This window comes from Plecotus auritus, assembly GCF_963455305.1.
Source record: "Plecotus auritus genome assembly, chromosome: 3".
In the NCBI taxonomy this organism is placed as follows: domain Eukaryota; kingdom Metazoa; phylum Chordata; class Mammalia; order Chiroptera; family Vespertilionidae; genus Plecotus; species Plecotus auritus.
In genome coordinates, this window is record NC_137772.1 from 119,720,412 (window position 1) to 119,738,024 (window position 17,613).

At 46.3% G+C, this 17,613-nt stretch overlaps 1 protein-coding gene across 3 annotated transcripts in view; it reads right to left on the minus strand.

The window, feature by feature from the left end:
* CPAP (centrosome assembly and centriole elongation protein) overlaps positions 1 to 17,613 on the minus strand; it is a 90,450-nt gene that overhangs the window by 5,606 nt on the left and 67,231 nt on the right. The window lies entirely within an intron of this gene.

Below are 17,613 nucleotides of genomic sequence, written 5' to 3' on the forward strand. Positions count from 1 at the left end.
AACGATAAGGACTTCAGGTAGAGACTAGGTCTGAGGAACAGGTAATAGAGGCATCCAATAAGACACAATAGAATTTGGTTTGAAAAATTAACTATTATTTAATTAAAATCTAGACCAAACAGCTATAGTCTATAAATTTTTTAGATCATGATCAACAAACCAATCATATACTATACTAGACACCTGATGCAAGAAAATTTGTGCAAGAGTAGGCCTTCCTTCCCCCGGCTGCTGGCACTGGCTTCCCTCCGACACCCAGGACCCGGGCTGCTTCCGGCCCCAGCTTCGTCTGGAAGGATGTCTGGTCTAATTAGCATATTACCCTTTTATTATAGATTTGCAATATGTTATAAAATAAGCATACACACACACTACTGCCATCCTACCACAAACTGAGGTTAACTTTTAAAAATATATTGAAGTTCTAATATGTTCTTCCTATATGCCAACAGGCCATTATAAATATTCATAATTTGAAGAGTTTTGAGCAAGTGCCAGATTCTGATTTACATGTTAAAAACCAGAATGTATGCTGGGAGCTCTGGGGAGAACAGACTAGGTAAGACTAGAGGTAGAGTCCAGAGGCTGGTAGGAATTTGAGAAGGCTTGTGTGGCGTCTACTTTGATTCATAGGTCTCAAATTGCCAAATGTTAGCAATTCAATATGGTTCAACCTATTTAATTCAGATAATAACATCAGAAGGATTACTTTAGGGATTGATGGAAGTGGGAGGTAAGGATAAAAGAAAAAAGGAATCGCCGAAACCGGTTTGGCTCTGTGGATAGAGCGTCGGCCTGCGGACTGAAGGGTCCCGGGTTCGATTCCGGTCAAGGGCACATACCTTGGTTGCGGGCACATCCCCAGTAGGAGGTGTGCAGGAGGCAGCTGATCGATGTTTCTCTCTCATCGATGTTTCTAGCTCTCTATCCCTCTCCCTTCCTCTCTGTAAAAATATCAATAAAATATATTTAAAAAAGAAAAAAGGAATCAAGAAGTACACATACGTTTTTAGCTTTAGCAAACAGGTAGATGGTAGGTAAGGTTCTGGGGATAAGAGGAGTGCTCTTCAGACAGGATAAAGAACAAATTCCTCCACCTGACAGGTGCAAAGTAAACTATACAATTTGAGCTCTGTGCTACATCATTTCTAAATTTTACACCCACTTTCCATAAAAAAGACTAATATCCCCATTTTGTAGGAGAGGAAATCAAAGTTGAGAGAGAGGTTAAAGAGCTTGCCAAGGCTGTCAACTAATAAAACTTCCAACTAACCAAGCTACACCGGCCTGCACAGTTCAAACCCAAGTTGTTTAAGGGACATTATTTTCAATTTACATTTGAAAATCCACTTATATGGACAGCAGAATTAAGTTGTACATGGATTTTTTACTCCACAAGTGGTTGGCCTGTAACTCTGTCAACTGAATAGAAATAATACAGTTAGAAGAGATTGACTAAGGTTTAAAAGAGTATAAAGAAAGCCAATGAGAGCTGTCAGGTTCCATTAGGCTAATATTAGAATAACTGGTATTTCCAAAGAAGAAAGGGAGAAGGGCAGACTGCTTATTTAAAGAAATTAGTTAATATTTAATTTTAAAAAATAATAGCTGAGAATTTCTCAAACCTAGGGAAAGACTTGGAGATACAAGTCCACAAAGCTACCACCATACAATCTCAAGCAAAAAAACTTCTCCAAGACACATAATGAAACTGTCAAAAATCAATGATAATGAAAAACTCCTAAAAGCAGCGGGGGGGGGGGGTGGGGGGGGGGCGGGAAATAACCTATGTGGGAACCCCTTAGTCCAGCAGCGGATTTCTCAGTAGAAATTCTAAAGGCAGCCCTGGCTGGTGTAACTTGGTTAGTTGGAGTGCTGTCCCATACACCAAAAGGTGGCAGGTTCAATTTCCAGTCAGGGCACATACCCAGGTTGCAGGTTCAATCACTGGTTAGGGTATGTGCAGGAGGCAACCAACTGATGTTTCTCTCTCTCCCCCCCGCCTCTCTCTTTCTCTCTCTCTCCCCCTCCTCTAAAATCCTATATAATAAAAGCCTAATATGCAAATTGTCCCCTCAACCAGGAATTCAACCGCTCAGTATGATATGCGCTGACCACCAGGGGGCGGCGCAGAACATGGCGGGTGTCCGCGATGCCACTGGCAGCGGGCGGCAGTGGGGGCGCTACAGGCCCCAATGGGCCCCAACAAGAGCAGGACAGCAGCCGGATGGTGGAGCAGGTGAGCAGGCGGCTCCAGGCCAAGGCAGGTGCAAGCGGAAGCCTGATTGTCCCACCGATCACCCTGCCGGTGACCAGCAGCGGCAGGCGGCGGAGCCGCTGCCTGACTCCCAGGCATTGAGAGAGCCGGGCAGGGGGCCTGGTCCTTACCGATTGCCCTGCAGACAGCGACCAGCAGTCAGCAGGCCCTGACTGCCCCATCAGTGGTGGGCCCTGGGCTGGGACAGGGAACTGGGGGTTGGTGGCAGCGACCAACCTCCTGCGGCGCCAGGGTGGGGGTAATGAGGACAGAGGTGCAGTGAGAATGCGAGGTATCCACTGAGCTCACTCTCCCCCTGCTGCCCTCCGCCTAGATGCCAGGGCTCGCGCACTGGGGAAGACCCTGCGCTCAGGTGCCAAGCGCCTGCGAGGAGCCCGCCCCGCACCCGGGCGGCCTCTTCCGGGTGAGCCAGGCCCGGTGGGTTTGCACAGGAGCCCGTCTGTGAGGCCAGCTGGGAGAGAGCACGCTGCCCACCCGGCTTCTGTGTGGGGCTGCTGGGCATCCCAGAGGCCCATGCTGAGCCCCAGCCCGCGGCATCCAGCCATGCTCACTGCATCTCCACATGGGGACTCAGGAGCTGTGACTCAGGGAGGGGGCACGCGGGGGCCCAGGTGCTGCCCAGGGCCCAGAGGTCAGCTGGGACCTGCCCTTCCACACCAGATGCTTGCGCTTCGATAGCTGGCCAGGCCTAGGGACTGCACCTATGCACTTATTTTGTGCATCGGGCCTCTAATCAATAAATAAAAATTTAAAATAGTAATAAAAAATTAAACTCTAAAGGCCAAAAGAGAACAAAATGACGTAATCAAAGTGCTAAAAAATAAGAACTGCCAGCCAATGATACTTTATCTGGCAAAATTATTTTTCAGATATGAAGGAGAAATGAAGGCTTTCCCAGATAAACAAATGCTAAGCAAGTTCATTACTACTACACCTGCCTTACAAGAAATGCTGAAAGTAGTCCTTTAAGCTGAAACAAAAAAAGACTAATGAGCAACATAAAAACTTACAAAAGTACAAGACACACTAGTAAAGGTGAAAATTTATAGTCAGATACAGAAACTCTATAATAGGATGGTGTATTAACCACTTATTGTATAAAGGTTAAAGCAAAAGTATTAAAAATAACTATAGTTACTAAAATTCATTAACAAATACACAGTATAAAATAGGTAAAATGTAATACCAAAACACAAAGGGAGGAGTAAAAGGGTGGACCCTTTATTGGAGCCTTTTAAAGGAAAAGGAAGCATAGTTGCTATCAGAACAAAACAGACTTTTATCTCTATCTTATGTCAGCTTCATGGTAACCACAAGCAAAAATCTAGAGTACATTCATGAAACAACAAAAAAAGGAAAAAGAGTATATATGATGGAAAATCACTGATTTCAAAGATAAGCAGAAACAATGTAAATACAAAACAACTAGAAAACAATAAGATGGCAGTAAGTGCTTATATATAAACTAGAGGCCTGATGCACGAATTCGTGCATGGGTGGGGTGTTCCTCAGACCAGCCTGCACCCTCTCCAATCTGGGACCCCTCGGGGGATGTCCGACTGCGGGTCTAAACCAGCAGTGAGACATCGCTCTTGCAATCTGGGACTGCTGGCTCCTAACCACTCACCTGCCTGCCAGCCTGCTCGCCCCCAACTGCCCCCCTACTGGCCTGCTCGCCTCCCTGCCCCCGCCGGCTTGCTTGCCCCCAACTGCCCACCCCCCCCCCCCGCTGGCCTGCTTGCCCCCAACTGCCCTCCCCTGCCGGCCTGATCGCCCCTAACCGCCTCTGCCTCGGACCCGCCACCATGGCTTTGTCCGGAAGGACGTCCAGAAGGTCTCCCGGTCTAATTAGCATGTTACCCTTTTATGAGTATAGACTAGAGGCCCGTTGCATGAGATTCATGCACTGGGTGAGGGAATCCCTCAGCCTGGCCTGCACCCTGTCGCAGTCCGGGACCCCTTCGGGGATGTCCGCCTGCTGGCTTATGCCCAGTCTCCCGGGGGTCAGGCATAACCTGGCAGTCAGACATCCCTCTCGCAGTCCGGCGCTCTCGCAGTCTGGGACCCCTCACTCCTTACCACCCAACCACTGCACTCGCCAGCTGTGAGCCCGGGTTCAGGCTAAGTGGCGCTCCCCTGTTGGAGCACACTGACCACCAGGGGGCAGCTCCTGCGTTGAGCTTTGCCCCCTGGTGGTCAGTGCGCATCACAGCAACTGGTCATTCCGCCATTCGGTCAATTTGCATATTAGGCTTTTCTTATATAAGAAGATAATCAACTAATGTAAATGGATTGGAGTCACCAATCAAAGGGCACAGAATAGCTAGATGGGATTTAAAAAGCCATGAAGCCCAGTTGGTGTGGCTCAGTGGTTGAGCAACCACCTAAGAACTAGGAGTTCACGGTTCAATTCCTGGTCAGGGTACATGCCTGGGTTGCAGGCTTGATCCCCAGTAGTGGGTGTGCAGGAGGTGGCCGATCAATGATTCTCTCTCATCGTTGATGTTTCTATCTCTCTCTCCCTCTCCCTTCTTCTCTGAAATCAATATATATATTTTAACTCATGGAAAGCAAAACTGTGGATAAGAGACCACTGTACTAGTAGAGGATTTCAATACCCCACTTTGCAATGGATAGATCATCCAGACAGAAAAATCAATGTGGAAATGTTAGAATTGAACCATACTTTAGACCAAATGAATTTAACAGACATATATAGAAAATCCATCCAACAGCAGCAGAATACACATTCTCCTCAAGTGTACATGAAATATTCTTTAGGATAGATCATATGATAGGACACAAAACAAGCCTTAGCAAATTTAAAAAGATTGAGATCATTTCAACATTTCTGACCCCAATGGTATAGAATTAGTAATCAACAATAAGAGGAAAACTGGAAAATCTACAAATATGTGGAAGAAAACAACACACTTCTGAAAAACCAATGGGTCAAAGAAGAAATCAAAAGGGAAATTCTTTAAAATCTCAGAATAAAGGAAAATGGAAACACAACATACCAAAACCTATGGGTTGCTGCAAAAGTAGTTGTGAGAGGGAAGTTTATAATGATAAATGTATATATTAAGAAATTAGGAAGATCTCAAACCTAACTTTATAACCCAAGGAATAAAAATAAGGACAAATTAAGCCCAGAGTTAGCAGAAGTAAGAAAATAAAGAGCAGAATGGAAATAAATAAGAGACCAGAAAAACAATAAGAAGGATCAACAAAACCTAAGAGCTAGTTTTCTGAAAAGATAAAATTGACAAACCTTTAGCTAACTAAGAAGAAAAAATCAAATATATAAAATTAGAATTGAAAGAGGAGACATTACAACTGATACTACATAAACATATAGGGATCATAAGTGACTACTGTGAACAATTATATGCCGAGATAACTGAGGAAAAAAGTGGAAACACTCCTAGAAACAAGGGACATTCCGAATGCCAAGACCGAATCAGGAAGATATAGAAAACCTGAACAGAACAACGAGTAAAGACATTTATTGAATCAGTAATAAAAAACCTCCCAACACAGAAAACCTCAGGTCCAGACAGCTTCACTGGTGCATTCTACCAAACATTTAAAGAACTGATGCCAATCCTTTTCAAAATATTCCAAAAAATTGAAGATGAGGAACATTTCCAAACGTACTCTACAAGACCACCCATTAACCTGTAACCAAAGCCAAATAAGGACACAATAGCCCTCATGAAATTCTCAACAAAATATTAGCAAACCAAATTCAAGAACATATTAAAAATAATTTATAACATGACCAACTGAGATTTAACCCTGGGATGCAAGGATGGATCAACATATACAAATCAATTAAGTGTAACATAGTACATTAATAGAATGAAAGATAAAAGGCACATGATCAGCCTGGCTGGCATGGCTCAGTGGTTGAGTGTGGACCTATGAACCAAGAGGTCATGGTTCAATTCCTGGTCGGGGCATATGCCTGGGTTGCAGGTTGCAGGCTCAATGCGGCCGATCAATAATTCTCTCTCATCGTTGATGTTTCTATCTTTCCCTCTCCCTTTCTCTGTGAAATCAAAAATATATTTAAAAATTATTAAAAATGTAAAACTCCACATGATTATCTCAACATATGCAAGAAAAAAAGCATTTGATAAAATATAACACACCTCAATATAATAAAGGCCATATACAACAAACCCACACCTAACATATTCACTGATAAAAAATGAAAAGGTTTTCCAAGGACCTTGTATGCATATATGTCTGGCCCATGAACACAGACAATGAGACAGTGAGAGTCTGGAACGGGGGGCAAGGGCAGGCCAGAGGGGGTCAACGAGGAGAAAAAAGGGGACATATGTAATACTTCCAACAGTAAAGAATTATTAAAAATAAAGTACGTGACAAAAGAAAAAATAATGAAAAGTTTTCCTCGGAGATCAGGAACAGGATAAGGATGCCCACTCTCATCACTTTTATTCAATACTAGACACCTGGTGTACGAAATTTGTGCCATCAGGAGGGGTCCCTCAGCCCGGCTGCATCCTTTCACAGTCTGGGAGCCCTCGGGGGATGTCTGACTAACAGCTGTGCTTGCCAGGCATGAGCCCAGCTTCTGGCTGAGCAGCACTCCGCCTATGGGAATGCACTGACCATCAGGGGCAACTCCCTGTTGAGCATCTGCCCCTTGGTGGTCAGTGTGCATCACAGCGACCGGATGTTCCACCATTCGGTCGATTTGCATTTTTATTATATAGGACTAGAGGCCTGGTACACAAAATTCGTGCACAAAGGGGGGAGGTCCTCTCCCGGCCAGCACCCTCTTGCAATACGGGACCCCTCAGGGGATTTCCGACTACCGGTTTAGGCCTGATCCTGTAGGAAGTTAGACATCCCTCTCGCAATCCATGACTGCTGGCTCCTAACTGCTCGCCTGCCTGCCTGCCTACCTGATTGCCCTAACCGATTCTGCCTGCCAGCCTGATCACCCACTAACTAATCCCCTGCCAGCCTGACTGACGCCTAACTGCTCCCCTGCCGGCCTGATTGCTCCTAACTGCACGACCCTGCCGGCCTGGTCACCCCTAACTGTCCTCCCTTGCCAGCCTGGTCTCCCCCAACTGCCCTCCCCTGCAGGCCTGGTCCCCCACAACTGCCCTCCCCTGCAGGCCTAGTCACCCCCAACTGCCCTCCCCTGCAGGCGCGGTCGCCCCTAACTGCCCTCCCCTGCCGGCCTGGTCGCCCCTAACTGCTCTCCCTTGCTGGCCTGGTCACCCCCAACTGCCCTCCCCTGCAGGCCTGGTTCTCCCCAACTGCCCTCCTCTGCCTGCCCGGTCACCCCTAACTGCCCTCCCCTGCCGGCCTGGTCACCCCTAACTGCTCTCCCTTGCTGGCCTGGTCACCCCCAACTGCCCTCCCCTGCAGGCCTGGTTCTCCCCAACTGCCCTCCTCTGCCTGCCCGGTCACCCCTAACTGCCCTCCCCTGCAGGCCTGATTGCCCCCAACTGCCCTCCCTTTCAGGCCTGGTCCCTCCCAACTTCCCTCCCCTGCTAGCCTGATCGCCCACAATTGCCCTCCCCTGCCGGCCACCTTGTGGCGGCCATCTTGGGTGCCCATGGGGGCAGCCATTTTGTGTGTTGGAGTCATGGTCAATTTGCGTATTACTTCTTTATTATATAGGACTAGAGGCCCGGTGCACGAAATTCATGCACTTGGGGGGCGGTCCCTCAGGCCAGCCTGCACCCTCTCACAGTCCAGGACCCCTTGCTCCTTACCGCCCAACTGCTCACTGCTCCTTACTGCTTGGCTCACTGCATCTGCCCCCTGGTGGGGAGGGACCTCGGGAGGGCTCCAGGGCATGTCCAGCCTGTCTCGCTCAGTCCCTATCGGCCAGACCCCAGCAGCAAGCTAACCTACCGATCAAAGCATCTGCCCCCTGGTGGTCAGTGCATGTCATAGTGAGCGGTTGAGTGGCCTTAGCATATCATTAGCATATTACACTTTGATTGATTGATTGAACAGCCAACTGGACGACCAGACACTTAGCATATTAGGCTTTTATTATATAGTATAGTACTGGAAGTCCTAAGTATAGCACTCAGGCAAGACAAAGAAAAGGCAACCACATTGGAAATGAAAAAGTAATATTGTCATTAGTTGCAGATAATGTGTTCTTGTATGTAGAATATCCCAAAGATTCCATTAAAAAATAAATAAAAAACCTGTTGGAACTAATCAACGAATTCCAGTAAAGTTGCAGGATATTATAAAACCAACATACAGAAACTAGTTGCACTTCTTTCCAGTAAAAACGAAACATTTGAAAAATAATAAAATGATACCATTCACAATAGTACCAAAACCAAAAAACTACCTAGGAATAAATTTAGTCAAGGAAGTAAAAGATCTATAAGGTGAAAACTACAAGACTGTGTTGAAGGAAATCAAAGAGACACAAATGGAAAGACATCTCATGTTCCTGAATCAGAACAATCAATATGTTTAAAATGGCCATACTATCCAAATCCATCTTTAGACTCAATGCAATCCAGATCAAAATTCCAATGGAAATAGAAAGAAAAAAAACTTGAAATGTATCAAAGACTTAAAACATATGACTTGAAACCATAAAACTTCTAAAGAAAACATAAGGAATAAGCTCCTTGATATTGGTCTTGGCGATGATTTCTTGGATACAACACTATAAACACAAAAGCAAATTCAACAAATAAAAAACTCATCAAACTTAAAAGCTTCTACCCAGCAAAAGAAACAACCAACAAAATGAAGAGGCAACCTATCGAACGGGAGAATATTTTTGCAAATTACGTAACTGATAAGGGGTTAATATCCAAATGAAGAACTCACAGAATTCAACAGCAACCACAAAAAAAACAATCCAATTAAAACATGGGCAGAGAAACTAGACATACATTTTCCCAAAGACATCCAAACGGTGAACAGGTACATAAAAAGATGCTCAGTATCACTAATCATCAGCAAAATGCAAGTCAAAACCACAGTGACATATCACCCCACACCTGTTAGGATGGCTGTCATCAAGAAGACAAGAGATGTATGTGTTGGCAAGGGTGTAGAGGAAAAGGAACTCTTATGCACTGCTGATGGGAAAGCAAATTGGTGCAGCCACGAAGGAAAACAGTATGGAGGTTCCTCAAAAAATTAAAAATAGAACTACCATATGATCCAGCAATTCCATTCCTTGGTCTATATTTAAAGGAAATGAAAACGGGATATTGAAGAGATACCTGCATTCCCCATGTTCACTACAGCATTATTCACAATAGCCAAGATATGGAAACAAATTAAGTGTACACAAAAAGATGAATGGGGTGGGAATAGCTGTGGGGGGGGGGGGGTTTCCAAGTGCGGAAAAAGGAGACATACGTAAAACTTTAGACAATAATAAAAAAAAAAAGATGAATGGAACCCAGCCAGTGTTGCCCAGTGGTTGAGCATCGACCCGTGAACCAGGAGGTCAGGGTTCGATTCCCAGTCAGGGCACAAGCCCAGGTTGTGGGCTCAATCCCCAGTAAGGAGCTAGCAGGAGACAGCTAATCAATGAGTCTCATCATTGATGTTTCTATCCCTCTCCCTCTTCTTTCCTCTCTCTGAAATCAATAAAAACATATTTTAAAAATTAATAAAATTAAAAGATGAATGGACAGCCTGGCTGGTGTAGCTCAGTGGGTGAGTGTCAACCTATGCAGCAAGAGGTCACTGGGTTCAATTCCTGGTCAGGGCACATACCTGTGCTACCAGCTCAATCCCCAGTGAAATGTGTGTGGGAGGCAGCTGATTGATGTTTCTCTCGCTCCCTTCTCCCTCTTCCTTCCTCTCTCTCTAAAAATCAATAAAAACTTTTTTTTCAAAATATGAAAAAAGATGTAATACATTTACACAACAGGACATTATTCTGAAGCATCTATCTTACATAAAAACTGCTGTTTGAAATTTTAACCCTGCTATTTTGGCTTCTATAAACGCTTGCTTGCTTAAATAATAAGGAAAATAATACTACTCCCATTCCAGAGAGGCCGTGGACTATGCCACCAGACAGAGTTGTCAGTGCTGACACCAGGCCAGGCCTTGAGATATGGTCTCATGGCCCCTTCCCAGCACGTAGGCCTTCTTTCCTAGAAGGCCCGGAAGTCTCATTCCAAATTTGGGAGACAAAAGAGCTAGGAAAAGTATAAATAGAAAAGGTTTCCTCCATGTGGGGGGCCCAGAATTTGAAAGGCACATTTTTCTCTGGCCCTGCCCTTAATAAAATGTAACTCCCTTTCTCTAAGCATGGCTTGGTTTTTTTCTGGTCTTCTGTAACATAATGGTTCCCTGACCAGGAAGGAGGCCAAACATGCTGACCTTCTGGCCTCCGGTGGGTGGACCGGGTTTGGAGCCCGGGAGAGCCAGACAGACCTCTGGGAGGCACCGCTCTGCTGATTTAGCAGAATTGAACCAGGGGACTCTGGGCACTCCCGGTCCTCAGCCTAGGACCCGGCCGGCATCTGGAGAGAGTGGACGGACACTTTTAGACCTGTCAGCAGAATCGGTAAGGTAGGGGCCCTATCAGTCAGGCCCACTCCGAGTGAGTAGAAGGGGGAGCTTGATCACCTCCCCGGAAGTCAAGGACTTCCTCAGACAATTAATCAGGAATCAGGTGGACTGTTTAAACTCTGAGTAAATATCTGGTAGAAGTAAAAAACTCGAGACTGTTTGGTGTATAAATGTAAGTGTAAGAGTCTGTGTGAAAGATAGTGCAAACCCTGCTTTAGGGGGAAGACAGTAGAGAACTTTTAATTGCTTTTCCTTGATTTATAATTTTGCTGTGTTAGTTTAAAATTTTGGAATTCTAGGGTTAATTTAAAGGTCGAAGTTTAAACAAAGGCTTGTTGGGTTAAGATTAGTCATAATTAACTGCTTTTAGGCTGCCTTTTTCAGCCCTGCTAGCAAACAGAGAATCATGTGGTCCTGAGAACTGCGACCTGCCTGCCCTTCCTCATAGATTTACAGTGGGTCTCTGGAGGAGGAAGAGACCCGAAAACTGCTCCGGAGCAGGTGTGAGAAAGGATAGAGGCAGTGGAATTCACTCTCAGCCTGCTGAGATAGAGAAGCCCTAGGCTGGGGGACAGGGGGATAGTTGGAGATATCAGAAGTGGTGAAGGAAGAGGAGGATTTGAGATCTTCTGGGGCCTTGGAGTAAAGGAGGAAAATCTGGGAGGGAGAGCAGCTGTTCCTTAAGTGTAAAAAGCCTGGTTATAAAGGATCTCAGACCGCTTGCCTTATTTCCCCTGCTAAGGCAGAAAAGGGGCGGGTGTCAGCAGGGAGAGCAGGGAGAGATAAGTTTCTGTTGATTTTGCTGGCTACAACCCACTCTGCTGGCATCCTTGATTTCTTACTTATCTGAACTATGCTGGACTCAAGGCTTTCTGCAAAACACAGTGGATCTTCCTCTGCCCCATTTTCTTCTTTTTAACCCTTCCAATACACATAAATAAAATCTCATTGTCTGAGCCTGGCAGGGTGGGGTTACTGGGCACTTCTTGGGTGGTGGCTGAATATTCAGCAAAGGAACTTTAAGTTTTAAAAATCTCTGTCTCTCAAAAAAGAAATATTTTTACCTACTCTTAGTTTTATCACAGAAGGTCTAAGTCATAAATGTTAATCTAAGAAATTCTGGCTGTTTACTTTTTAGGAATCATTAAAGGATTGAAGTTTCAAAGAATAAGAAATATTGAGTAGAAGGTCTGAGGCATGGTTATGCATTTTTAAAGGACATAGAAAGAAGGTTTGAAGGCTAATTTGGAAGTGTAAAATTTATAAAGGTTGTGTATGTAATAAGAAGAAGAGAAATGTTGAAAGGAAATCAAATAATACAGGCCAGTAAGCCAGGAAGAGTAAATAATTTACATTCTGCCTCCTGAAACAGAGGGTAAATAGTTATTCCAAAGTACTTAGGGAGGGACTGATAAAAGAAATCTAACAGTTACTGTTTGTTATAATACATTCAGAAAATATTACTTTGGAAAGTCCATAAAAAGGACTGGCAAGGAAAATTCTATCTAAAGCAGGTCAGTATATTTTTCTCCTTATATAATTCCTCCAAAATTTGGCAATACTTAATAAATAAATCATGGCAATACATTTCTTTGCATAAATTCAGTAAGACCGGTTTCCAATAGTAGTTTCATTAACCAGAAACTTTGACTGGAGTATCACGTTTTAAAGAGTCCTGCCTGAACTCTGAAAACTTGAAGTCAATAAGAGTGCCATGGAGAACGTCTGTATCCTGCTTGGTAGCCCTGAAAATAGCTGGTGCTGGAGCATCAGGCCCATGCCCTACCATCACTGGCGGTTGGTCAGAGTAGAAGGGGAGCAATAAGGGCGCCTCTGAGTCCCTGAAGGACCCCCACGCACTCTGAGCCGCGACGAGTAGGAGGGCTGAGATGGGCCTTGAAGCCTAGGGCATGGGCCCGGGTAGAGCCACTACAGGTGAGGACTTCACCTAACTCAGCAGATTCTACAGGCAGGCCTGACGGCAGCTGGATGGCTTGGCTTCCTGGCCCTATGGGGCACATTAAGATTCAATCATGAAATTCCGGCAAAGGTAGTCAGTTACCATTCTTGTTGTTTATGCAAACAATCAGGCCATATTAAATACAACAGATAAATTAGTCTTGATTTGGCTCTTTTGATAAACATGGGGGTAATTTTAAGGAGAAAAATACTATTTCAATAGAAGTTATTAAAACTGAAAGGTTTTCTTTCCCTTCCACCAGACCATTTGTTACAGTTTGTCTCCACCAGGTCACAAGCCCACCTCCTCCTGTGCCCAGGCCTCATTGTCCCTCTGACAGACAGCAAGGATCTCTTGGCTCTGAGAGAAACCTCTGGCCTGCCTCAGCAGGAAGTAGCTAGAAGAGCCCACCGACGTCCATTTTCCCTAAAAGAATTCAGAGCCAGGATACTTGAGGTAATATATTAGGCAGTTAGACAGATATGAGCAGAGCAAGGACGATGGGCCAACTAGCACTACCAGATGTAATTAAGTCTTTCCATCTCTACCTATGTGAGACAAGGGGATTCCCCAGAAGCAAGAGGGAACAAGGCTGCAGATAAAGCAGCCCGGGAGGCTGCCCTAAAACCAGTGGGGCCTCTACAGATTCTAGTGACTCTTCCAAACCCTGACCTACCCACCTCACCAGCTTATATGGAAACCTGATCTAGAAAAGCTGAAATCTTTACTCAAGTTCGTACAGGCTTTACAGTCCACCCAGAAAGCAGTCCAGAAGCATGTCTGATCGGTCCATCCTTCCACCCTGGTGACTCTGTTTGGGTAAAGAAATTTGCCACACAAGGACTGACTCCTATCTGGAAAGGACCACCCCCACAGCAGTCAAGGTCGACGGGATCCCGATGTGGCTTCATCACATCTGGCTTAAGACAGCCCAGGCAAAATAGAGAGTCTAGGACTCTTCGGACCCTCTAAAGATTAGTCCTGGCCCTCATTCCAGGCCCTTATCTTATAAACAGGCCCACTGACTTTATTCAGCAGAGAATTAATTCTATCAAGCTTATAGTCCTCACTAGATGCCTGGTGCACGAAATTCGTGCATGGAGGGGGGTGTTCCTCAGCCCAGCCTGCACCCTCTCCAATCTGGGACCCCTCGAGGGATGTCCGACTGCCCGTTTAGGCCCGATCCTACTGGGATTGGGCCTAAACGGGCAGTCGAACATCCCTCTCACAATCCAGGACTACTGGCTCCCAACTGCTCGCCTGCCTTCCTGATTACCCCTAACCGCTTCTGCCTGCCAGCCTGATCACCCACCACTCCCCTGCCAGCCTGATTGATGCCTAACTGCTCCCCTGCCAGCCTGATTGCCCCTAACTGCCCTCCCCTGCAGGCCTGGGTGTCCCCCAACTTCCCTCCTCTGCTGGCCTGGTTACCCCTAATTACCCTCCCCTGCAGGCTTGATCACCCCCAACTGCCCTCCTTTGCAGGCCTGGTCCCTCCCATCTGCCCTCCGCTCTGGCCATCTTGTGGCGGCCATGTTGTGTCCACATGGGGGCAGCCATCTTTGACCACATCGGGGCAGCCATCTTGTGTGTTGGAGTGATGGTCAATTTACATATTACTTTTATTAGATAGGATGGGTCAATATAACTCCCTCGCCAATAATGACCAAAAAGAATCAATGATTTGACTCATGTACATAAAACCAGCGGGGAATGAAGCATCCATCTTATATAAAAACTGCTGTTTGAAATTTTAACCCTGCTATTTTGGCTTCTGTAAACACTTGCTTGCTTAAATAATAAGGAAAATAATACTACTCCCATTCCAGAGAGGCCGTGGACTATGCCACCAGACAGAGTTGTCAGTGCTGACACCAGGCCAGGCCTTGAGATATGGTCTCATGGCCCCTTCCCAGCACGTAGGCCTTCTTTCCCAGAAGGCCCGGAAGTCTCATTCCAAATTTGGGAGACAAAAGAGCTAGGAAAAGTATAAATAGGAAAGGTTTCCTCCATGTAGGGGGCCCAGAATTTGAAAGGCACATTTTTCTCTGGCCCTGCGCTTAATAAAATGTAACTCCCGCCGAAACCGGTTTGGCTCAGTGGATAGAGCGTCGGCCTGCAGACTGAAGGGTCCCGGGTTCGATTCCGGTCAAGGGCATGTACCTTGGTTGCGGGCACATCTCCAGTGGGGAGTGTGCAGGAGGCAGCTGATCGATGTTTCTCTCTCATCGATGTTTCTGGCTCTCTATCCCTCTCCCTTCCTCTCTATAAAATATCAATAAAATATATTTTTAAAAAAATGTAACTCCCTTTCTCTAAGCATGGCTTGGTTTTTTTTCCAGTCTTCTGTAACAATTCAGCCATCCTAACATATAAAAACCCTGGGTCCGTCACATCCACAACAACCGGGAGGCTCGACCATTCGCCAGGCTGCGCACCACAGGCGAGCAGACTGAACTACTGACCTCTCGGAGAGAGAGAGGCAGGGCTGATCAGAAGTGGCAGCAGCTGCTGGCGAGGCCTGGATAGAGGAGCAGGGTGATTAGACCCTGCTTCTCTCTCCCTTGCCAGCAGCCAAGCCTCTCTCTCTCTCCCAGAGATCAGCAGTTCAGCTGCTTGCCAGCAGCCTGGGGCGGCTGCTGATCAGCCCCACCTCTATGATCAGGCCCAGAGATAGGCCTGGAGATGCTGACTGGCATAGAAACCAACCAATCAGAACCAAATCTGGGTCAACTGTGAGGAACCAATGGCTGCCTAGGAGGTGGAGATTTTGACACTGACTGGCATAGAAACTGACCAATCAGAACCAAATTGGCCGGCAGAGGAGGGCAGTTGGGGACGAGATCAGGCCTGCAGGGGAGGGCAGTTGGGGGCAACCGGGCCAGCAGGGGAGCATTTAGGTATTAATCAGGCCAGCAGGGGAGCGGTTAGGGGATGATCAGGCTGGCAGGCAGAAGCGGTTAGGGGCAATCAGGCAGGCAGGCAGGCAGGCGAGCAATTAGGAGCCAGAAGTCCTGGATTGTGGGAGGGATGTCTGACTGCCCGTTTAAGCCTGATCCATGTGAGATCAGGCCTAAACCGGCAGGCAGACATCCCCCAAGGGGTCCCAGATTGGAGAAGGTGCAGGCTGGGCTGGGGGACACACACCCCCAGTGCATGAATTTCATGCACCGGGCCTCTAGTCTATATATATATATATAAAAGCCCAGCGACCAAATGGCAGAACGACCAGAATGACTAGTCAACCAGTCGCTATGATGTGCACTGACCACCAGGGGGCAGACGCTCAATGCAGGAGCTGCCCCCTGGTGGTCAGTGCACTCCCACAGTGGGAGTGCCACTTGGCTGACCAGGATGAGCGGCGCTCCCACAATGTGCTGATACCCACAGGCCACACCCCCCTCAAGTGCATGAATCTGTGCGCCAGGCCTCTAGTGCTAAATAAAGAAGAAAATCCTGCCATTTGCAAATAACATGGATGAACCTTGAGGGCACTGAACTAAGTCAGAGAAAGACACTTATATGTGGAATCTGAAAAAAGCAAACTCAGCCAGCTGGTGTAGCTCAGTGTTTGAGCATCAACCTATGAACCAGGAGGTCATGGTTCAATTCTCAACCAGGGCACATGCTCAATCCCCAGTGGGGAACGTGCAGGGGACAGCCAATCAACAATTCTCATCATTGATGTTTCTATCTTTCTCCCTCTCCCTTCTTCTCTCTGAAATCAATAAAAACATTTTACAAAAAAAAGAGTGATTCATGCTAAGAGGCACTGGCTGGCTACTTTAAAAACAAAAACAAACAAAACAAAACAGGCAACCTCATAGGAACAGAATGAAATGGTGGTTACCAGGAACTGGAAGGTTGGTATATAGGAGAAATGTTATTGAAAGGTACAAATTTGCAACAAGTAGTAAAATAAGTCCTAGATTTCTACTGCAAAGTATAGTGAATATAGACAAAAAACTGTATTGTAAACCTCACACTCACTAAGGGACCAGATCTTAATTATTCCAACCTCTAAAAAGAAATGATAAGTATGTGATGGTGATAAAGGTGCTAATTATTGCTACACTGGAAATCCTAATATACTAGAGGCCCAGTGCATGAAAATTCATGCACTGGAGCGGAGGGTCCCTCAGCCCGGCTGCCCCCTCTCACAGTCCAGGAGCCCTTAGGGGCAGGAGGCAACCTGGCGATCAGGGGAAGGTGACACCCCATCACACCTCTGCTGCTGCCACTGCTGGCAGCACAAGCCTCAGCCGGCCCTGGTTACCTGAGCCTCAGGTGGCCCTGGGCAGCTGGGCAGTCACCATCTGAGGCTTGCCTGCACCTCGGGCCAGCCCTGGGTGGCTGGGCAGCCAACATCTGAGGCTTGCCTGCGCCTCGGGTGTCAGCTGGGCAGCCGCCATCCAAGGCTTGCCTGCGCCTCAGGCCAGCCCTGGTGGCTGCGGGGCTGAGGGGACTGGGGGACTCTGGAGGCAGGTGGGCAGCAAGGACGGTTCACGACACACAAATCAATCAATATAATACACCACACTAACAAAAGAAAAGATAAAAATCATGTGATATTATCAATAGATGCAGAAAATGCATTTGATAAGATACAAAATCCATTATGATTAAAACACCCAATAAAATAGGAATAGTAGGAAGGTACCTCAACATAATAAAGGCTATATATGATAAATCCTGTCAATATTATACTCAATGGCAAAAAACTGAAAGCTTTTCCTCTAAAATCAGGAACAAGACAAGGATGCCCACTCTCACCACTCTTATTCAACATAGTTCCAGAAGTCCTAGC